The sequence below is a fragment of the Athene cunicularia genome (genome assembly GCF_003259725.1).
Source record: "Athene cunicularia isolate RWA chromosome 3 unlocalized genomic scaffold, athCun1 chr3_part1, whole genome shotgun sequence".
In the NCBI taxonomy this organism is placed as follows: Eukaryota; Metazoa; Chordata; class Aves; order Strigiformes; family Strigidae; genus Athene; species Athene cunicularia.
Window position 1 is genome coordinate 65,889,894 of NW_020799097.1, and position 24,594 is coordinate 65,914,487.

The 24,594-nt window shown below is 41.4% G+C and overlaps 1 protein-coding gene across 2 annotated transcripts in view; it reads right to left on the reverse strand.

The window, feature by feature from the left end:
* HIVEP2 (human immunodeficiency virus type I enhancer binding protein 2) overlaps positions 1-23,316 on the reverse strand; it is a 123,606-nt gene extending 100,290 nt beyond the window's left edge. Inside the window, exons 1-2 of one of the 2 annotated variants that reach the window (XM_026844449.1) lie at positions 23,299-23,316; positions 5,179-5,284 (exon numbers count right to left, since the gene is read on the reverse strand). The gene's annotated coding sequence lies outside the window, so the exon portion shown is untranslated. Of the gene's footprint in view, positions 1-5,178; positions 5,367-23,298 lie in introns of those variants that run through there. The other variant, XM_026844450.1, reaches the window with a different exon arrangement.
* Positions 23,317-24,594: the final 1,278 nt, after the last annotated feature.

A 24,594-nucleotide genomic window follows, 5' to 3' on the forward strand; every position in this document is an offset into this window, starting at 1 on the left:
GGATTGGGGGGGGGGGTGTATTCATGTCAGTACTGATTTTCTAAGAACAAAGGCTTTACTTTGTATATAAATAAATAAATAAACAGGAAACATTCGGCATGTTTTATTTTTCCCCAGCTCACTCCCAACCCCTCACTCTGACTGCATTAATACATACACCTTCAGTACAATTGGGCTCTTTGTGTTGCCATGGAACTGAAACCTTTTGCAGTTTAGATGGTGATGTATGCCAGGAAGCATACTGTTCTTACACTTCCTATAACAGAAGCAAAATCACTGCATAGCATTAACTCCCTTAGTATTTAAGGCATTTGGTGTCTTTGTTGTCTGCTCGTCTTCACACAGAGTTTGCTTTTTCTATCTTGCCACATGCAAATGAAACACATTTGACATAGCTATTCTCGTCTTCGTGAAGTCAATAGCTCACATGCTGAGCACACTCTAGAAGGTCCACAAGACTTTGGACTTTTCCTTTTTATTAAGAGGCTGTTTGCAGGCATGCAGCTGAAACAAGGGCTGGAGAAACCAGACGTATGTGAAATGTATGTGGATACATTTATCAAGGTAGCATTTAAGCATATTTTTGAAATCTAGTTAACATATTTATTGCTAACTCTCTTGACACTCATTCTGATTATTCTTTTGTACCCATTTGTCCAGACAACCAAGTTACAGTATAAAGTTCCTGCAGCAGGCACCAGATCTTTCCACACCTTTCTTTCATAACCTAGGCTAGTGGGATTTCAATGGTGAGCACAGCTTTGGGCACTACAGAGAAAAAAATCAGCCAGTACAACTCTGTGTCATCTACTGTGATTAACTTCAGCAGAACTGAGTTTTTTTGCCAAAGCTTCTGAAAATGGCTGTACACACACTGCAAATATGTAGATTTTTATGTTCAAGGCATAAAAAGATCATCATAATAAATAAATAAATAACCATTCATGTACGTAAACATTGGATCTGTACCTGCAAAAACAGCTGGAAGCCTGTCCATGGTCTAAAGCCAGCTTGAGGCCTTTTTGTCCAAAGTTAAATATTTGCATAGTATTAGGCTTAAAATTAAAGCAATTTCTGAAAAAAACTTGCTGACTTGTGTACACAGAAAAACAAGAGGGAATTTAGCTTCCTTGCACATGGGGGAAGATTCTTGGGATGCCTTCTCCATCCCATGAATTCCTGGACAGCAGAGAGACAGACTACTAACCAGGGAATTCCCCTCTCGCTTTCTGAAGGATTTTGTCCGGATTGGAAAGAAAGGCAATGACCCAGGTAGTTACTTTATGAAGAAGGCGTTTGTTGCTTAGATGCCTGCCCCTCGACCACCTGGTAACACTCCTTCCTTTTAGCATTGTTCCCAGCACAGAAAAGGTCCATTCACCCAGCACCTCCGTTCGAGCAGCTCTGCCTGGTCCTGGTGCCACAAGTGGCCTCCTCCTGGACAACAGCTCCTGGGGGCTGGGCCAGTCTGCTGGCCGCTAGTGGCCTCCAGCAGCTACCTGCCCCGGGGACTGCTCATAGAGGGGCTTTCTGAGGCAGGATTCGGCCCCCAGCATCCCCAAGCTTGCCAGCAGAAGACACCAAAGCTCCGCTGTCTCTTTGTCTGGGCCAGAGCAAAGCAGCTTGTCCCCCATCCCTCGGTGCCTGCGTATGCACGCCAGACCCTGCAAGAGCCTGCATCTTCAGGTCCCCTCTCCTGCCCTCCACTGAGGGAAGAGCTACACTAACAGAATAAGCTCCTTCTCCTCCTTTCACCGGCAGCAAGCGTCTGACAGTCGCACATCCCCATCGCTGCATCCATTACCTCGGGTTCACGTAAGGCTCTCCCCATCAGTTTTCTAGTTACAGGAAAATGTATATTGTGCTGTGATGAAAGGCCAGTGCAATGTCAAGAGCATTAAAAGGACTCCAGAGACTGTTTAGAGTCAAAAGGGAAAGGATTTATGATGGTTAATAAAGTTAAATCTGCCAGAATCCTGCTTATTCTTTCCAGTTGCAGGTAACCAGATCTTATAGGAAAAATTATTAAAATGTTGCAAGTTATTACTTTCCCCTCTGAAAGAAAACCTACGTTTTGCTGTGAAGCACCTGACCAGGAGAGAGCCCTGCTCACCGAGGCGCCTACACTGACACCGAGGAGGAGAAGAAGAGAGAACTCGTCACCTGCCCATGTCCTGGGCGAGCAGCAAGGACCTCGGAACCAACAGATCTCTAGCACATGTGTAACCTGAACAGTCCCCAGAGGGTCTGCAGCCAGACCGCACCTGCGACACGGGCTTCTGGTCGACAGCTGGGTTGGGGGTGGGACTTCCACCCATCATCAAGCACTGTGCAGTGTCATGGCAAGGAGCATGGGCAGACAGAGAAGGAAAGCTTCCCCCTCTGTCAAGACTACACATCCACATGGGAGAAGGATGAAGCAAAGAAGAAAGAGGATGAAGCAAAGAAGGAAGCTCTTGCCTCTCATGCCCACTCTGGTGTCACATATGCACCTTCTACTGAAGGATGCAACCTAACTGGACTCCATAGGACTGCTCTGAAACTGGTTTTAAATGCTTTATAATCTAACATGCCCCAAACGACATAATTTTACAAGATGTTAATAATTTCCCACATTGAAATAACACCACCAAGAGAGAGCAAAGGAAAGTAAAGGGCCAAATTAATAAAAAAAAAAAACTATTGGGAATTTTGTATCCCTATCTAAATTACATGCACTTTATTGGATCTCAAGTTTTTATTTCTCTGCTGCTTAATAATCACAAATACATTATATATGCCCTTTCCATTTTGTCATTCTTCCACTATATTACATCAAAATTAATTTCCTGTGGAAGTGTGTAATCTTCTCAGCTGTGACTGTCTCAGAAGCTTTTCTGTAATAAGCAGAGCCTCATCCTCCGGCAGGCCGATCTTTTATGAGCTGTGCTCCTGAAGATTAGTTTCCTGAAACATTTGCAAAGGAAAAACAAACACGAAGACCTTCACTTCCTTCTGGTTCCTGCATTCACAGGTCAAAGGAAATTTCATTTTGATTTGGGTAGATGGCAAATCCGTGAAGGTTATTACTGCGTATCAGAAGCCTCACAAGGTGCGAGACACAGCATCCCTTGCTGTACAGCTCATTAAAAGCACAGCAGCGAGATGGCTGCTTGCTCTTTGTGCCCAGGGAACATGGAGATCTGCAAGCGGCCACCGCTCTGACAATCACCTCTCCCTGCCACCTGCCCTCGGCTCTCTGAGAGGTCCCCTCTACCAGCGAAAAGCTGCATTCCACTAAAAAAGTGAAAATGTCAACCAAGACGCATTCATGCTTTTCATGACGAGATACCTGTGACAGCAGGAAAGCAGACCAGATGGCCTGCTGGGTCCTTTCCAGACCTGTGTCCCTGCAGAACGTAAAACTCATCTTCTTCAAACCAGCCTTCCATTACCAATGCTCACACACACACCAAAACAACTTATTTACAAAAATATATCAGCAAACAATTCTTAACATATAAAAATTAATCAACTCAGAAGAAACAGGAGTAACAGAGATTATTATTCTTATATCTCTCCTGAAAAGGTGCTTAGATATGGATGATAGAGGAGACATCTGAACAAACGCATTAAAAAGTCTGCAGAGGGTCATATTGAGGGTATTTGGCCAGCAGGGATTACTGAAGGTAGCAACACAGGCATGCTAGAAGCCCCGCCACAGTGCAAGCAGGATCAACACTCTCTCACTTCAGTGGGAGATGTCACCTCCAGGAGCTTCTCTTCAGACTGATCCAGAGTCCAGCCAGGTTTGGAAACCTCTTTAACATTCAGCACACAAGTCACCTGAGTTGTGAACTGCTCTCCCAAAACACAGTAAACTCATCGATGAAGCATGACCTTTCTCTCCCACTCTCTGTAAGACTTCTATTTTGCTTTCCCTCTCTCACATCACTGACATAGCAGCAAATCATTCACATTTCTGACAAACATTGTCTCCAAGCTTATATATAAAAATAGAGTACATTAAACCCAGATATATACTTCTGGAGCAGTCATCTCACCTCATCACTTCATAACTTCTGAAGCTAGACAAGCACTTTCTGAGCCCTCTTCTAGGTTATTTTGACAATCTGTTTGCTTGTAATTCTGTTTTATGCTTTTACCTTTAATACTTAATCTCTAAAAATTGGCTAATCAGTAAAAAAAAATTCCATGCAGGGAACATCACTTAAACAAAAATCCCAGGTGTTAGTGCAATGCAGTTCAACTCCCATCAGCATGCAGAAACATTTCTCCACCAGCTTCAGCAGGAGTTGCATTGGGGCCATAAATCAGATGAAGATGCTCCATGCATCAGTTATTTGGTGTGCTACAAACTGCTTCAGAACATAAAACAATGATGTAACCACTCTCATAATACCAGTTTGTTCATGGTTTTACAGGACCTGAGTGTGTGTTAACAATTTCAAGCCAGAACAGTAGAAAAGAAAAACATGCCAGCTGTGAGTGACCTTACATTTTTAGCCTCATAGGCCATAAATTAAATAGCCTTCCTTCACTAGATGTTGGTCTCAGTCTTCAGCTCCTTATACAGGGTGAGGAAAAAAGGCTCTATATATAGACAATTCCTACTGAAATCTTGGTCAAAGAGGGTGGGCGATGTGAAGCTAAACATCAAGGGAATAACTGCCATCATCTGGCTGAGTTTGGTAAAATGGGAGTTAATTTACACTTCTTTAGGGGTTCATTGGTGTGTGAAATTAATCTAATTTAGATTGACCAGAAATTGAAAATGGAATGAAAGAGAAAAGCAATTAAAGACCTTTCCTAAATGCAAAAATAATACTGCTTTACAAGCAGCAATACAGTTACAGAACTCTTCACGCTACTGCTTCGATCCCCTCCTTCTTGAGAAAGATAATGTGTATCTACATATCATCACTTCAACAGTATAACTTCATCCAAATGAAACACTGTTAGAATGTTTCTACCAGTATCTGTACATAAATACATTTTCAAGTTAAAGCAGATCACTGTACAGACCAGGCCTAGCAGATAAACATCTGCTAAAAAGGCTCAGTGTAAATGATTGCACATGTGGCTTATCATTTACTTCAGTGACTTTTAGCACCTTCATGTTATTGTTTCTGCGTTGTTCCAACAAGCGGTTAATGTAGGATGCAGACGTTCACATACCGTATACTTATGAATAACTGGTTCCCAGAGATGTGGCAGTGATAACATTGTCATTGTATGATTCAAAGTAGCTCGCTGTAGATCACATATCAGAAGAGGGTCCCACCTGAAAACAACAAATCCAGACAGTAAGTTCATCACATTCAGAGGTTTACATCAAGCTCTGCTAGTACATTTGTGTGTTTTCACATACTCCTCCTCTGCACTAACATGGTCTGTGCTCTTCTCAGGCTTACAGAAAATATTTTGCTGTTCACAATGGCAAGCAGAAGTGTCCTGCTGTAGCCAAACTGGTTTGGCGCCCAGCTCCAGACCAGATTTCAGGCATGCTATCAAAGCAATGAAAACTAGTTTTCGATGTTAATGCAGAAGCTGTAACTGTCTCGTGGACAGATACAGAATTTCAGATTTCCCACTGGGTAGGTCCTTGACAAGCACTTAATTCCTTTCACTAGCACATTGTCAATTTAGCTCTATCTTTTTCTTTTTTTTTTTTTTCCTTTTTGTAACATTGAAAATCCCTGGTGTTAGAAGATGTCACAACATCAGAGCTCCCTCGTGAACTATTCTCTTGAGATAAAGGGATCTTAAGAAAGCATTTCTTCCCTATTGGTGATTACAATCACTTTATTTATAATCACTCAATCATTTTAAATCACTGGATAGACAAGTCTGGTTTTAAATATTTTGATATATATTGTAGGTAACCAATGAAGATATGGCAAATGAGCTTTGTACTAGTATCACTGTCTCCAATGGCAAGACACATGGCAGCAAATAAACGAACTTTCCAATTTAAAACCTGAAAGTTTTTTCATACTCAAACTAATGGCAATATCACAACTGATTGAAACAAACGAAGGTTCGGGCAAGCTAAAAGTCTACCGCACTAAATAAAAAAACCTCTCTTGGACAGCGTATCCCCGTAAATAAGTGTTTGAATCAACAATTAAGAAATTCTTGCTTATTAATTGTATTGACTCATCCTGTGATGCATGAGGATGTAGATAAAGCTATAAACAGAGTTACTGATACAAAAGTCAGATTAATTGGGTTCTCTTTATTCTGAAAATGTGGATAATATGACTTTACAGGCTATTCAGAAATACACCCAGACACACACACATACAGACACACCCACAGCAATAAGAAGTCACATCAGAAATAAAGCTGGGGTCATATCTTTTTAAATCAAATCTCCCCAGACAGAAGCTGATCTTCCTCCTGCTCTACAAGTTGCATCTCACCCTAGGGTAAGAGGTTTTCAGGAGGGAAGCCTGGTAAATAACAAAGAATTTTAAAGAAATTATGGGTTTAGATTTTAGCCACAGTTTACACTTTTTAAATTACTCTAATGCATCCTTGATTCTTCATCTCTGCGAAGTGGCTTAGCTCTTGCCCTTATTACACTTCATTGGCCAGCCACAACATCATGCAGTTCACTAGCACCATGTACATCTCCATTTGCTGCCACCTAAGCAAGTCAGTGTCTCCTGTACTCTGTATTTGGTCTTCAATAACAAGCACAAACCAGTGTAAATACTGTTATGAAGAACATACTCCATGATCCAAAACCAAAGAAAAAATTATTGTTAAAGGGCTCACCTCTCATAAGTACGATACTCATATGTAATATCTAATGTTTGCCGGCTCTGAAACGATATAAATACAAGCTGACAAACAGAATCTGCACAGAGTAGTGGACATATATGTTTCAGTATACATATACTTAAATGCCAGACAACAAGGTGGGTTCCTGAGCCACAGCATGGGACCAGCAGTAGCAAGCAGGACGGCAGAGCAGTGACTGCTAACAGCACCCAGAGGCAGCCCCGGCTGGCGGAAGGCGTGGTGGACCACCATGTCCCATCGCTGGGATTTCAGTAGCATTCCCCTTCACCAGGGAGAGCCCTGTCCCTCCCGGCAGGCAGGCAGCACCTCTAGCTCTGTGCTGGCGGGGTTCCTACACTGCCCAACTGCAGTACACTGGCCGGGGCTGAGGCACCAGCTCACTCTCTCACCTGCCTCCGCTCTGTGACCCCAGCAGCGGGTCCTTCCCTTTCCCTCAGAGCCATCGCCGACTGCTCAAGAAACAGGCGGCTCACCGGGAAACCCGTGGAGGCCTGACACCTGCTAATCCTGCTTGGGGCTGCTGGTAAGTCAAGTCCACGCTGGCCAAGACAAGGAACACTCAGCAAAGGCACCCTGGCAAGGCTGCACCATCAGTCAGGCTGGGAACCCAGCGAGAGCTGAACCAGCTGGCTGTGGGCACCCATAGTACAGCTAAATACCACGAAACTGGCAGCGCTTTTGACCTAACAAACAAAGAGCAAACATGTGAAAACCACTCACCTGCCCAGAGAGTTCTGTCAGAAAGTACATGCAGAGGGTTCATCAGTCCCTCATTTTCAGAAATGCCAAAAGATGACCAGGTATCTGCATTCCCAGATACATAGGTACAAAAGAAAACATTATCTAGATTTCATGGAGAGCTTTAACTTACAAGGTACACTTAGAATTTTTAAGGAACACACATCCCCAACTCTTCACACCCAGGCTTGATGTTATAAAAGTTTCCCTAAAACAGTCATTTTTATGAGTGTTAGACAGAACCATTCTGTTGATCTGCTTAATTTTTGCTTCCTAATAACTCTGACTTACCTACAAAAGCAGTTTCTTCTCAACCCATTTAAGACTTTAAAAGAATCTTCCCTCCCAGAGAAATTATTTGTAACATCCTCCCCACAAAACCATGCTGCTAAAACATGGCCAGCTGTCTCCAGCAAGAAAATACAGTAAGACATACAACTCTTTCTGCTTGCAGATTTATTTGGAGACATTTAATCAATCTGTCCCTAACAACTGAACCTAACCATTTACCTTGCATCACTTCATTTACCTTTTTAAAAACTATGAGAACTTTTCAGGGGAATAATTTATTTAAACATTTCTCCTTCTCTTTTTCTTGCTGCCTGTTAATGGTACTCTTGGAAAATGAATAGTCTAAAACAAAAGACCTAAATCACCACATCAATCAAAAAGAATGACCACAAAGTAGCTACATCATGAACAGAAATGTATCACAACACATGGAACCAAGTAAAATGCAGTCCTTCATCTGCAGTGAATCAGTTCAAACCTAATCCAGGTTGGTAGCCATCACCAGCTACCACTGCCTTCCTGCTGTTCAGTGTCCTGTGAGAAATGAGTCTGTAATTCTCCATTTGATTCCCTTTTGCTGAGACTCCTTCTTCTTTGGCCCAGCCAAAGCCATGGTACAGATTTTCAAGGCCACAAGTCACGTCCCGTTTTCAGTGCTTACTGCCTCTCTGCTCACAGTTGAGATGGGGAGATCCTGGAGGTCAAAACAAACCATTTCTGGCAGAGCAGGAGGGCCTAAGGAGCAGCTGCTAAGAGTCGGCTGAACTACTTGTGAACCTGACAACTTCCAAGAGCTTTCACAAAGATCTTTCTGGCAGAGACGTCCTAGTGCCTTTCCTTTGGTGAGAAAGAAACATCAATGACCCAAAACCACACTTAGAAATAGCAAGTCCTAGAAGACCCTCTTTAAGGCAAAGGCAAATTCTTTCTAGCTGAAGCAGAAGCATGGAAGCCATCGTGAAATCTGAAAATGGAAATTATATGGGAGGTATGTGGCTCTGGCAATTATGGAAATAGCTAGCATTGACAGGAATACACTGGGGACCCAGCACTTAAAATCTTGGTGGGAGAAAGATTGGAAACTAAACATACAAATCAATATAGTCTCTACAGAAAGAGAGAATTGTAAAAAAATACACACAGTTCATGACCAAACTGTATTTTCTATGGGTAGACAGTGGTAACCTCCAGTGCCATCAATTAAGACCTTCATTTTCACAAGCAATGTTGTAAGGAAATGCAAACATTAGGCACAGTTAGAAAAATTAATGGAAGCTGAAATGTAATTTTTGCTGTCAGTTTACTTTCACGTAAGTGTGCCATCATTTCTCAAAACTGAGCCTATCAGTTTTATAACAATCCTAAAACCATATTTATACATATTAAATTACAGATAAGTTACTCTCTCACCCCAAATAAGTCCTTTCTTACAACAAAGTACAGCACTGAAGAAGCAAATATGCAGTCTTTTGCATTATAAATGTTCACATCAACAGAGCTGAAGAGGCATTACAAACCCAGGTATTTAGAAAGCGCCTGTAGAACCACCACTGTGCTCTTGGACTTAGCAGCATTTTGGCGATTCTTTCTCCACCTTCAATAAACACTAATTGCTCATTTGAAAATGGACAAATTATCTAAACCAAATGTTTAGATTGATGAGATACAGCCATTGAATTACTTACGAAATTCAGGTCTAAATATTAAGCTTTAAAAATTCCCCAAGTACATATAATTTATTATGAATTTAAAAAAACATTACAACTTCTAATTTCAAAAAGATATGCATGTGAATAACCTTTCAGAAATATGTATTTTTAAATGAAAGAAAAAAAATGTAATGAATGATCTGAAAAAACTTTCCTTTCCTCCCAATAAATTTAAGGAATTAAGAAAAAAAAATTACAGTCTCAAGTCTTACTTTCCTGGAATTTCTCCATTTCAGAAATTCACCATTATTTTATTAAAAATTAGAAAGCTGGTATCTAGTTCTCTCTGACATCAGAAGCTACTTTACAGACACGACAGCACTTGTATACTTTACTATGCAATACAAAAAATGGATAGATTAATCAGCTGCCTGTAAAATATGTCAGACTGACATCCACCCAGACTGAATCCCTCTTCTCCATACAGATCAAGCACAGCGCACAATGATGATACAAGCTTCTTCTCAAACTATGTCTCCCCACACACTCCAGCTATACTCTGGACGGAACAAGAGCAGTAGTTTCTCAGTAAGCAGGAATTACGTTGCTGACAATGGCAATTCAGTTCTGTGCCTGTAATGTCCAAACACAAATAAGCCTCATCAACAAGTAGGAGAGGAAGTGGAAAGAAAACATGAAAAAAAAAATAAATGCAGCTGCAAACAGGGGATAAACTGCAGCAGGAGGTTCCACAGTGATTCACACTGACCTGCTGTCCGACAGCGTCAGGGGACTTAGAAACAGCAGATCAGAGGCAGTCTCTGGCACAAAGCTGCACAAAAGGAGTGCCAGAGCTGTACAAAAAATAATGCATGAAATCCCAGACAATTTTTTTTTTTTTTGTAAACTTTGATAACCTGCACAGACGGCATTTAAAATCAAAAAACACTCATCGGATTGTCTCTGGCATGATATACTCCACCAGCACTACTCAATTAATCAAGTGTATTGTTATTTTTCACACTATAGTTTGCTTTGACCTTTCTCCTTTTTTTGACTAATTTTTTTTTAATTCTGACCCTCATTTTCATGAATGTTTGTGATCAGAAAATATATCGAGAGTGACAGACAGTAAACATTACTGGAGGCTGTTGCATTTGGACTGCGATGTGGATGACCACTTGGAGGCTGGCATATGAGCTCAGAGTTAGAAGGTCACTCGAATACCCATCCCTCCAAAGATCAACACTTCTGAAAAACAACCTCCAAAATCATCTAACACCAAGAGTATGTCACAGTAATTTCTATTTCTATTCCAGACACAGTAATAAAACTTTCATTTCAAAGAATAGAAAGTGACAGTAGATGCTGGAGCTATGAAATCATAGGAAAAAACACCCTGTTCCCTAACATCACAAGTACAGGTGAGAGACACAGAGAAAAAGACAGGCGGAGAGTCAGTCTGAAAAAACACAAAGAGATTTGATCACTAATCAGAGACAGAAACCCATCTGAGAGTCACAACTGTCTCTGCAGGCTCTGAAAGACAGAATTAAATTGATTTAGTACTATAGCCAAAAATGAATTTAATTAGCTGACATTAAGCAGGATAAGTTTGCGGTACCATGTTGCTCTGACAGGCTGTCTCCAGAAGGGTAAGTGGAAGGTAAAATCTTATTTTTCAGGATGAGATTATGGCCGTGTGTTGAGACAGAAGGTAACAGCGTGTCTGCTGAGGGCAGCTTAAAATTGGTGCTGGACATTTCATCTCACACTATAAAAGAATGGTATGTGATAGATGAGCCAGAAGTGCGAGTTTCAGATTCTGCACATTTATTCATATGGCTGTTCAGTTTCATCTCTTTCTGGTGTTGCTACTTATGTAAAGAAGAGAGACATAGTATAACCTCTGACAGGAGGTTTTTAATCCAGCTTCTCTCAGTGAGAGCCATCCCCTGGAGTAACTGCAACACCCGAGGTGCAATTACTTTATTTTTGTTTGTCTGAGAGCATGTTGGTCCTTAGCTGGAAAAATGAGGTCTGTGCAAGAGGCAGTTTCTGTGCTAACCTGGCAGGCAGCCAGATCTACTGGCTGCTGCACACCTATCATCTGTTTTATGGGGACACCCACAGCACCCCTGCTCTGCTCCCAGCATCTACCAAGACTTCTGCCTTTTTCTCTGCCTGGCAAGCAACGTACACGTCATGGTGAAGCCTGCAAGGAGAGCAGCAACTGACAGGGAATAAAGTAGACCAGAACTATGGCCATAATCTAGAGGCTGACAGTGACAACTGAAGAATCAATGGTAAAACGCACAGGAAATCCAAATCAAGTGTCTCCCCAAGGATGACTTGGAGGAAATGGAATAACACATTTCAAAGCTAGAGTCCCATCCATGTAAGATTTAACAAGCATTGCCTTCTCATGTCTCCTTCTATTTAATGATAGTTCTGGGGAAAGGCATTGCACTGCCAGTGCTAGAAATTCTGCTTACTTGCAAAGCAGGCACATGCATCAGGGCATGATGAGGGAAGCTATTGCTCACATCACTTACATTAATGTCTCAGATCTGCCACACCAGAACCAAGCCAGATTTACCAGGATTTGGCCATCCTATTAGAAAATCATCAGAGAGGTGTTCCTCCATCACATGACACAACTGCACAGCCATATAAGCTCTCAATTTAGGGTGGCAGTGCCCTTCTTCCTCCCCCGACTCCTCTCACCAGGACCTATTGAGGCTGCGTGACACTGTGTAGCAGTTCACAGATTTTAAGAACAAGAACAACAGACCGCATTCCCTTCTCCAGCACCACATTAATCACTACTTTAATGATTTCTACTGATAAACCACCCTCCGTACCTAACCATCCTCCCCAGCGGCTGCATCTAGAGCAATAAATTAAACATGCTCTTTCCCATACCCTGCCAGTGTGTAATCCACCAGGCAGAGACAAAACCACTGAGAACATCAGCTGGCAGTTAGGGGTGAAAAACAGCAGAGAACAAGAAACCCCAGTTTCACTAGCCATTTGATGGGTGACCTTGAATCTCTCAGTCTATGTTTTCTCATAGTTATAGAGAATAATGGTATTTCTTTTCAGCTATACTGAGAACCACAGATAGAAGACACTACTTCTTACTGGTATGTATCTACACCACCTATTAAAATACATAGCTACAGAAAAGAACTGAGAACTGCCTTCAACTAAAAAAACAGCTACAAACAGAGAACATATGATTTTGTAGTATTAGTTCTTAATTATTTCACTCTCCTCCAGGAAACTCAAGTCCACAGCTGAGCACAAATAAAGACACAAGATCTTTATGATAAGAAAAGCAAAACAATGGCCTGACATGACCTAACGAAAGCACAGGATACTACCCCCCCAGGGTAGAAATCTCCTTATTCCAAAACTTCCTTCCAAGTGCTATGAATACGTTACTAGACAAAGAAACAAGAAATTCACTTTTGCAAGGCAGTAACACTTTTTAAAATAGCAGCATCTGACATTATTCCATAAATCTTCCCTGAAATCAACATGCTTTATGTCAGATGGGACCTTTAAACTTCATAATAAAATAAATTCAGGTTTGAATCACAACACAAAGATACATGTCATAAACTTTAAATATGTCAAAAGCTTCATTGGAACAAGGTCTGCTGAAGGTTTAACATGGAGCTAAAGGCTCACACAATATCACAAGATTGACACATCTCTGTGCTGCTAAGCGATGTACAGTGCTGGGAGTGCTACCAGCTCATAGGACTTGAGAAACAGACTGAGCTCTTTGCTGCCGCAGACTTTACATCTGACCATGGAGGGCATCTCACAATCTGTCTCTGTCTTTGATCCCTGTGATGACATTTCTTTCCTCTCTTCATCTATCAGATACTTGCATCATAAATTCAGTGTGTCTGAGGACGCAAAGACAAAGAAGGCTACATCTTCATGGAAGCTTTTAGATGTTACCACAGGGAAAATAATAGTCACTGTAATAAAAAAAGAATCACTTATATCACACAACTCCAACATTTTACCATCTTGACATAGCTTCCTATCTGGAAAGTATTCTCAAAGGAATAAATTCTGCCTTCCTACCAAGATCTCTTTTGTAGCCTTGTTTCCTACGTAAAAAAAAAAAAAACAACACCTGCAATCATGCACTGTGTATAATGTCATGCCTGTGCCTGTCTGTCTTCCCCCAATAAATTTCTCTGAAGACATGTAAGAAAGAGATAGCAATCTCAGAACTGCCCAGTCACCAGAAGCTCCTTCTGATTCCAACTTGTGCTCAAAGAGACAAGAGAGAGACAGTCAGCATCTGCATTAAGGGAAAAACCTTCCATGTTGAGCCATAAGACAGTGCAGAATCCACAGATAAAACAGATGCACTGAGATGCAAAACCATGCTGAAAGATGAAGTTCACAACTACAGGTGCACCCATATGGCTAAATAACAGTGGGAAAGGAAAGACGTTTGAGCACTGCAGCACACTGCTTAGTATCTTGTGTTCAGTGTGGTTTTGGACCACTTCAACCACCCCCTCAAGAGGCAAGTCTGACATCAGGAGGCAGTGCGGATGTGACCTAGCCAGTGTGACCTGGCCATGAGTTTGAGGGCCCGTCCTTTGCCTCCTTGTACACAGCAGCCCAAACACAACCAGGGCCTGCAATCAAAAGACAGGCACTTACTGGAAGCTGGGGTTCATGATTTCTGCTGCATAGCTGAAAAATGGAGGCATTTTCTAGTGCATCTGGTGGGTGCAATACTGAAGGCACAGAAAACCAGAGGGAGTAGGAAGGTTCTCAAGCACCTGTGCGTACTGTTGCCTCAGAGCAGTGCCTTGCCGACCTTCTGTCCCACCACTCTTCCACCTTTGACCTGAATTTGAATCTCAGTGCTGTAAGTCAAGATGTATAAAAGCACCGACTGGGCAATATCCCTGCTAGAGCTCTTTCTGGAGCTTTGCTGCCCAGCATGCAGCTGCTTCAGACTGAGTGTGCCCAGCCCTCCCCACAGTCCCCTGCCTCCCACCACGTCCTTCCACACTGGGCACTCCCAAATAGTCTCTTCTGAGTCTCATATTATTGCCACAAAAATCTACTACTGTAGACATTGGTTTGCTTCCTACACATCCTATACACAGTACTCATTATACATTTAAAAACAGTAACCCAAGCATACTTCCAAATTTTAGAGCCTTTACATTCAGGGGACAAATCAATAAACAGCACATACAGCTTATTTTGTAGAAATATGTATCACCCAGAAAGAGTTGTGAAAATGCTGGCTGCTTTACAGTTCTTTACCCACAAATGTTCAAGACTGAAATTCACTAACAGCAAGGTCTGTGACATCTCCAGGCTTCTTTGAAAGTATGAGGTAAATACTGGACAACATACTACTGTACCAGAACTCCACAGCTATATTAACTATATCTTCCTTTTAGTGGTCTAAAGGAAGATTTATCCTGAGACCCTCCTCCCACATTCCAGCAGCATTGCAACATGGGTCTTACCAACTGCTTGTCTAAAACTGAACTATATTTAGTGTCCTGTTAAACAGAGGAAAACAGTGTTGCACTCTGATCCAAGCATTTAAATTCAGGAGCTAGCTATTCCCTTGCTGAAGTTTGAAATCTGTAAATTGTTCTCTGTGGGATTATCCCTAGCCCAAATCTTGTCCTCAAAATCTTTCTATATGCAGAGAAACCTTCCATATCAGGACTTTCCTCTGAGTGATTCACCTCCCTTACCTAACCCCAGAAATAGACATCCATAAAACTGGGAATCTGTGAATGGACATCAGTGGAATCCTCTTGGATGACACACTAATCTGTTAAGCAACGGCTCCTGCCAAACCCTCCCACACCAAGTTTCAAACCCACACCAAGTTTCAGTTTCAAAGGGGATGGATTCAAATGAATCTCTGGAAACACTAAACTGTTGAAGAGAGACTGAGGTATGAGTCTAGGATTTAGGTAGTAGAAACAGAAGTCCTGACAAAATGAGCTGTTTAGCAGATAATTAATCACATGTAGTGAAGGCTTCTGTGTTCTTCATACTGGGGAACAACTGAACAAGACTGGTCAACTGCTAATAGATGCTGCTCTAATACTGAGCATGAATCCTTACAGGGGATTGACAAGGAATAGACACAGGTGTCAGCACTGAATCTCCCATGAAGAGAGAGAGGTCTGTGGCCTAGCTATCCAACCATCATGAGATGGACAGTTTGAGTTTGTGATCCATATCTCACTAGGAAAAGGCTACAAAACTCCTATCACCTGAGTGTCTCCCATGGAGTTTTCCAGGGAGGACGCAGTGCAGTACTTGAAAAATCCTGAGGCTCTCAATGAGAAGCTACTGCTTTGAAAACGGTGGGAGAAAAGCCACAAAGCTGTAACAGATGTAAATACACACACACACACCCCTGAGTACTCATTACAGTTGCAAAGAAAACCTTGCAAACCAAAGCTGATATATTGTCTCTCTAGTTCTGTCACAACTGGCTGTTTTACCAAAATGTAACAACTAAACGAGACAGGTGAACTTCACTGCTGCCCTGTGGAAAAGCAGTGTATCTGCCAAGAAAATTGCTTATGCTGCTGCCACTGCAACACAGAAAAGTGGGATCAGAAGCAGGTGAATTATAACCAGCAGCACTGGAATTATAATCTTATAATTGCTGTAAACAAACAAACAAACAAGCTATATTTTGTTACACACCACTTATTTGTGTCACAAATTATATTAAAACACATATAGACATTGATGATACTTCAAATATATGATATGTGTAATGAAAAATATAACAAAACAACTTTTAAAGTAATTTATTACTTACACACTTGATAAGAAAAAACTATTCTATCAATTTATCAAAAGCATCTTATTTTGAAAGCAGCCATTTCTTTCCACTACAAGGTTGTAGCATCCTGCTTCCACTTTTGCAGTTTAGGCTACTCAGAGTTTCATCTGTTGGTGAAAGGGAAAAGATTTGAGCAGCTAGAAGTAAGTGCAACTACAAGAAATGGCTTGTAGTTGAAAGACAGATGACAGCAGGAAGGAACACGTAACCAGAATATTTTAGATGTCTAAAATTTTTCCTCCTATTGATATAATATGGACAACAGATGGGTTTTTAAATGCAGCTCTTGGTACAACTTTGCATGTGAGAAGGAAAATAATTTGGAGTTCACGGGAACAGGAGCAGATTGTTCTGTGGATCCAGTTGGTGTCATTCTACAGCCTTAAACTCTCCTGCAAAATAGTGTAAGCAGAACAGCAGGAGTCCCAAAATTCCCCATGTTGGCTCCAGCTCAGTAAGTCATTTCTATTCACAAAGTATATAAGCATATACTTAATTCAGGAGCATGTGTAGAACCCATTGATTTCACTATGACTTAGGAATCTGCCCAAAATTAAAGTTTCACTTAGGGGTTTTGCTAATCAAGCAGCAGACACATCTGGCAGATATTCATGGGATCTACTTTTTACTGGGTCTGTATGTTACGTTTTCCACCTGCTGTAGCATTTTCTCAATTTGCTAAGCAACATGCTCACCAAACTGGCCAAGATGGATCTAGCTGCATGTAGCAGGCATCCAAGCAACAAAGGACAGGACAAGCAGAAAGGACTGTGAACATGCAGGACATCCTCACGAGTACATCAGAAGCATCACTGACTAACAGAGAGGAAATTAAAGACAAGCAGTATCAAAAGCCTAAGATTAATCACTTTACTTGGATTCTTCCTGTTTAAGTCTTAAACTAGCAAAAAGGGGAAAAAAACCCTGTGGGAGAGAGAAGACAAGACCGCTCATGGTCTGCCTTCTCTCATTGGTGAGGTCCAAGCTTGTCCACTGTGACAGGGGCAGCTAGGAGCAGGGGTGACCATGGTCCTGTGGCATCACCTACTCTTAGTCACCAGACTACAGTTGTGAAAAACTACCAGTTCTGTGCATGTAACAATGATGATTAACATTTTCTCAGAAACATCTATTAGTGAGAAGTGCATGTAACTAACATGTGGATGTGCTAAAGATTACATGTACAGTGTAAAACTAGTCCCCCCCCACCAGTCTCCTCAACACTCCCATCACCGCCTCTGTTTCCCCTACAGACATTTACAGAGCTCAGTCACAACATTCCAGATTAGGAGGAAAACCAGAGCACCTACACTTTCTTTAGATGCAGAGGGACAGACATCATCTGGCATAAATTGTGGGGGCTTTTGGTTTGCCCATGGCTTTGAGCTGATACATGCCTTGCAAAGGTTTAGCACAGGCGAAGCTGAGTGCGTCTCTGCTGGTTGAGGAAGATCTGGTGTGCCCTATAGAACCAAAAATATTTTGTAGTGTTCCCAGCAGCTGTTTTAACCAAGACTTTGCTCAGGCAGCTACCCTCTGAATTGCCCAGGTACTCAAAATGCAAATTTCACAAAGCTGCACAAAGGCAGACTAAAACCGGCAGATTCTGCATTGCCCACATGCACCTGCATATATCTCTTCACTCCACTCTGCAAAGCTGCTACTCACTCTAACACTCACTGCAATACAGTGTCTTACATTACAAATTTCCACCTTGAATTTTACCAATTTGTTTGGGAGGAAAATTTACCCTTTGTTTTTCTAAACACAGCATCTAACATCTGGATCCAGGTCGATACACACTGTCCTTCTCTATTGCCTTAGCTGCTGACTGTACCTTAGTGGGGCTATTTTCGACCTTAAGTAAAGGAGACAATTGGACTCCAAAGCAGCATGTAGCTTGACTTCTGTGATGACTTGAATGATCTTTAATAGTATAAATACTATAAGCAGAGGTGCTCATAGTAAATAGTACAACGACCATTCTGAAAATGGTCACTTAAAACCCAACACACACACACACACACACACACACACACACAAAATTAACATTCAAATCCTACAGTCAGTTTTAGCACAAAACTCCTATTGGCTCCCTATGGATTGATAACAGACTACAGCATTTGTCTACAGGATATCTCCATAAGATAAGGAAGTGGAACAGACATAAGGAGAATACTGCACAACCATGGTCTTTTAGTGCCCAACTCATATTTATGAATATAATTCACATGAAAATCAGCGTCAGGTGTTGTGAATCTTACCCCAAACTCATGAACTGTGTAGCAGAACCAGGAATTGAACGCGTGGCTATTAAGTCCCCACGCAGCCTGCTAGTCAATAGACCGTATTTCCTTAGGTAGAGAATTACAGTAAATACATCAAGTCAGCTGTGTACTGTTGAGCTTGTGTGATCACACATCACAGACAGTAAAACATGCCACCATAAACTAAAAGATACATTCCATGCATATGACACTGTCATTTCTAGTTTCAATGCAATGCGTTCATATTCCACGTGCAAATGCACGAATTAAAAGCAGTTTTACTGGTGAAATACAACATACATTGAAGCAAGATGCATTATTCTAGTTTTCAGAGTATCTTTAAAAAATTAGTATAAAAAATTGTCATTACCATTTGGAATCTATAAGAATGACACATCAAACAGAAATGAAAAATTTCCTTTCTCACTAATGCAACCAGGCACCTTACTGCAGTACACCAGCAAAACTGACTTGCTGCAGAAGGAACTGAACTGGCATGACCACAACAGAAAGGATTTTAATCTACAAGTGCTGCACTGTGGAAAGCAACTGTTCAAGCAAACATGTTCCATGCAGATAAACCAAATCTTTCATGCCGCACTTACAAATTCCATTCACAAAGGAAAGTCTCTCTACAAACATCCCCAAAGTTTGGAAAGGTTCAAAGCCAGAGTCAGCTGAGGTAAAGAAAGACAGCATACATATTTTTGGACGGTGAAATAAATTCTGTACAATACAGAAATGTGTTGTATCAGTGCTTCCAAAGAAACATATACCATGGCAACACCCCTACTGCGTTGAACTCACCTTGGTAAGAGTGATGGTGTTTCAACCCACCCCCTCAACTAGGCTTGTCTATGACTGTGCAAAAGCTTTGGTTCTCAGGCCCACAAACAGCAATCGTGGTCTGTCTCTCCCAAAGCAACAGCATGTTCACATGGGGATAGGCTGTGGGGCAGCATAACTGCAACAAGCACAACTACAGAAACCAGGCAAACACTCCAAAGTTCATTCCTGTGACAAGGAGCTAAGACCATGTACCCACCCAGGTTATGCGCTGTACAAATTTCAGTATTACCCAAGGGCTCATTTCACGCAAACAATAGCTTTGGGGAGGCTACAAAATGTTCGTGTTTCAGCAAGACAACCTGAAGAAAGTGTTGCCATTGCACGGCTCCAGAGATCATACCAAGGCACATAGTGTAACCAGAGTTAAGAGAAAGTAAGTCTGCAATACTGAGAAGATTTTATTAAAACTCTCCCATCTTAATCTATTCAGACTAAAACTTTATTTTATCAGCCTAACTGTACATTTGGTTTTTTTCTTGAAAAAATGCTTAAATCTGCTAAGAGAAGTCTTCTTGCAGATGGACTGGTAATGAAATACGAATAGAACATTAAATATGAAAAATTTAATGCACAATGTATTTTTCTCCTTGACTTAATTTGCACCTAGTCATTCTCATGCTGAGCATCTCATGTAGTTAAATAATTAGTGTAAATTAAAATTCACCTTTTTATAACTGGCAAAAATGGTGAAACTGAGTTAGTAATTATTTCCAGTTTCGCTGCTATATGGGAAGAACTTGATAACCTGAAGACATTTCACGGTTTGAACAGACAAGATATACAGGCTTTTACCAACAGCAAGGAAAACGGAACTGGGGACCTCAACTTGCAGGGCAAGAAATCCTTCTCTGTGGAGCCTTATGATGGGGACTATTAACCTCTGAAGATCTATTCAAGGACATCAGGATGTGAGAGTTTACTCCTGAGCAAGCCACTGCCTGCACGCACACAGATGCTCCCCCTCCCTTCCTGTGCATCAGTGCCACACGTGGCAATTACTTTCACCTGGTAGCCACAGACTTGCCCTACTCTCCTCACTCAGATCACACTGATTTCAACAGAAATTCCACCAGAAATCAAGGCCAGCCCACACCTCCCACGCAGATGACGAACAACCCCCCCCCCCTCCTCCCAGGCACCAAGCCCAGCAGTGCCCGTCTGCGTGGCTCTAGCCCACGCCTGCCCAGCCACTGCTCACACCCCAGCTCGCACCCTCAGCCCACCCCTCTTTGCTCCCCCAGCAAAGGCCTGGAGGCACAGGCTCTCACCAGGCAACTTACCACTGCAGGCAGCCACAACAAACCCCTCTGCAGCTACACTCATCTCACACCCTACCAAAACGTGGGGTGAGTCCTGTGCGCCCCATGGTGCTCCCTCCTACATTCCTGGCCTTGCAAGTCTCAGCTCTTAACAAAACCACAAGGACTTCTCATCCAAAAGAGTAAGGGAAATTCAAGTAAAGGACACTTGAACCCACCTAATTAACTACATCGGAAAATTGCACCCATGCTACTATAGATAGCACTTACAAAAATTTCAACCATTTTGTATGATGCCCCTACATAATATTCATCTGCATCAAGAGTTGCAGAAAGGATGTAACTATTAGTTAGCCAAAAGCCACTATGGAGTCAAGAGTATTGGAGCAGATAAAAATAGAAAGCATTTGATGAACCCTGTACTTGGTCACCATCATGCAGGTTCAGGAAAAGGTCTTTCTCCACCTACAAGATCTTGGTGTCCTTATGTGCCACCACTTAGATCTCCAGCTCTAGGCTTCTGCTGCTGCAACAGTAACACATGGCTACAGAAAAATAAGTCAATTCTTTACAACAAATGAAAATTCTTCCGAAGACTGAAATTTTTTAAAGTTTTCATAGATAAGTAAGTTCCTTCTGAAGGATGTTGCACTGACAGTCCAAGAGAAATCCTGCATTTGTTTGGAAAATAAGGACATAATGACAGCAACATGGTCCACTTCCTTATAGTGCCTTTTTGACATCCCTTGGCCATGACCTGAATGGCCTCCTATGTGAGAAAATACATGTTTCCGTCTGTGCTTGTTCATCTCCTTCTCTCCGTGCCGAAATTATCAGCAATGGTGCTAGCTGCAGAAGCAGCTTACAGATGTAACTGTTTCTCATTAGAACATCTCAGCTGTTGTCTGCACTAACGCATAATCAGCTGCTGTGTGTACATACACACGTATGGTAGTATGTAAGAGAAGACCATAAATATCAGTACTCATAATTGAATATTTGTCATTAATAAGAGTAAAATCTCAAAATACAGTAGTTAATAGCCCTATGCCACCATTTACTGCTATTTCATTTACACACGAAAGGAAGGAAAAATACGGACTCATTTGGTCAAAATGAGAGGGAGCAGAACAGCTTGAAGGGGAATTCAGGAGCACTAAACCACTCCTTTCCTAAAAAGTCATTATTACCACTCCTTTCCTAAAAACCTGTTACTCTCACGCCTTTATTTCCTAACATGACTATTTAATATTTGTACCCATGCCACTAAAGCAAAAGGTCATCCCAGGCTTAACAGCTCAGCATGACTTTGAAGATCAAAACTGAATAGCAGCAGAGAAAATTGTCAAAGAAATATTACTAAAGGAAGATTTAACTTAAAATCAATTGCTTTTATTCTAATGCATTCATTTAATCACTTGCTTCCCCTTTCCATAAACTGGTTGTAAAATATCTCTTGAGAGAGAGGACTATTGTATTGCATACATACTTAATAACCCTATAGGGGCATATTTAAAAGAAGAAAAGAGATTTGCATAACACTTTATAAGGGCAATCATAGCTCATCAAGCTATTTTCTTTTACACATGAAATCAGTCCCATTTAAGAGATGTTTCCCATTTATTATTTTACGGGGGGGGGGGGAGCAAAATTTGGCATGCACATATACAAAACCCTCCAAGAACTGCACATGCCTGAGCAAATTCTTCTATCTGTTAAACATTCCCATCCCAAGATGTTGTTTCAAGACACATCCTTATAATAAACCTTATCTGTATGGCTGAGAGTACCAACACACAGTATTTCATTTCAAAACCCAGTCATATCCTATTCTGCAAAGGTTGAGTGCCGCTATTTCTTTGCCTATCTTGCTTTTCCCTGCTTGCAAGCATCTCGCCAGGCATGATTCATGTTACGTAACTCCAGCTTGTTAAAAAACCCAGTTATTTAGCCAGGTAGTTTGATAGACTAATGAGACAAATCCAAAACTTGCTTATTACAGAACCCAGACAAAAGTTGCTCCTCAAAGAATATGCCTATGCAACATTAAACAAATGAATAAGCAACTGCACCAGCGCTGTTTACATTCAAAGTTAATTAAATCTCTCAAATCCAGGATGCTGTACTCCAGACTACTCAGAGCCTCTTCTCATGCCACAATATGCAAACTCCCTAGTGATTATGCTTTTTATTCTTTAAAAGTGACCCTCCCCCCCAATCATTAGAGAATAACAGCTGAATATTGAATCAATTAATTTCACTCACAAGAGCACTGTATTGCTTTAATGATTTGGCTGACTTTGATGAGATAAAATCCTCCTCCCTGAGTTAGCTGCAAAACGCTTGTGTTTTCTCAAATAACCATTCTTACTCATACCCCTGTTTTGGTTACAAAGCGTAAAAGCAGCAGCTGGAGAGGGTTAAACAGGTTTTCTATCAATGCTCTGCAAGAAGCAAACCTCCGTATTCCAGCAAGGGAAAGAAATCTGTTCAGGCCCTGTATATTCAGCATCATTCAGTACTATTGGGATCATATTCCAGGATCTTTCAATGCCCACCTGAGAGTGTGTCCTCTGTATTATGCAAGTGATGTGGTCTCCCCAAGGCAAATCATCACCTGACCATCCTGGTCTTTGCAGCTGAGCTGTATCCAGTGACATGCTCCACGGAGCAAGCCATTGCCACATAACTGTATTCTCTTCTCAGTCACTTCTCCGGGGCGGGGGGGAGGGGGGTGTGTGTGGAATTAAAACGCTGGTATTTTTGGCATCACCACCACAGCAGAGCAATGGGGAGGCGACTGGCTGGGTAGCAGTGCTCCACTTGATAGAAGCTGATTTTCAAATAAAGGCATTTAATTCAACGAACCTCAGTGAAAAAGATTACAAGGTTTTTGGAAAATGCTTTTCCGGATTCTCATCTCATACTACCATCACTAGCTGAAGAGGAGTATTTTTGCTGTGTTCCTGCAATAACCACCCTGTGGTCACACCAGGAACTGAAGCCAGCCTTTCAGCTCTAGTAATTCGAGGTGAAACTAGGGGACCACCAGTCTGAATCCTGAAGTCGTAATAAATCGTAACTTTCGTGGGACATATGTAGTGAAAAACCCTACCAGAACTGCTCACTTTACTAAATGAAAGTCAAAGATAATATTTTTAACTATTTATAAACTTCATATTTTGGATATACTGTTGAAAACGTATTCTTCTGCAAAGATATGAGGTAGTTTGTTTTCTGCCCTTTCCTTCAGAGCTAAATTTTTCAGAAACAGCTTATCTTGAACATGCACTGCCCAGTTAACATGAAGAAACCTCTACTGCTTATTGTTCTGATGTTAGCATGAAGACTTAATCCTGAAAGTTGTCAGTCTGGCACTAATTATCAGGATGCTTTTCAACATTAAAAAAAAGCAGAATAATGAGTCTTTGATGTTGGCAATGATTTGCAGTACACAATACACAATCTGAGGAAGAAAATCTGATTTTAACTGTGCATCAAATCGAAGAATCATTAACAACAGTTTGGATTAGTTCAATCAGAATAAAGTAATAAAAACATGGCCCTTAAAAATGTGGGTGCTGGATCAGAATCCAGCCCATATCATACACTCTTTCTCTTGAGAGAAGGAAGAAGGGGACAAAACCTTCAAAGAATCATAAGAACACTTCCACTGTGCACAGCATCCTAAACAACATGTAAGAAAGCCATTCGATTTTTCTGAAATCTGACCATAAAGTACCACACTCAGAATACGCTTGGTCAACTATTTTTAGCCCCATATCCGAGAATGAAAGAAATGCACCCACACACAATTTGTACTTTTGACCGTACTAAGACAACTGCCGCATGGC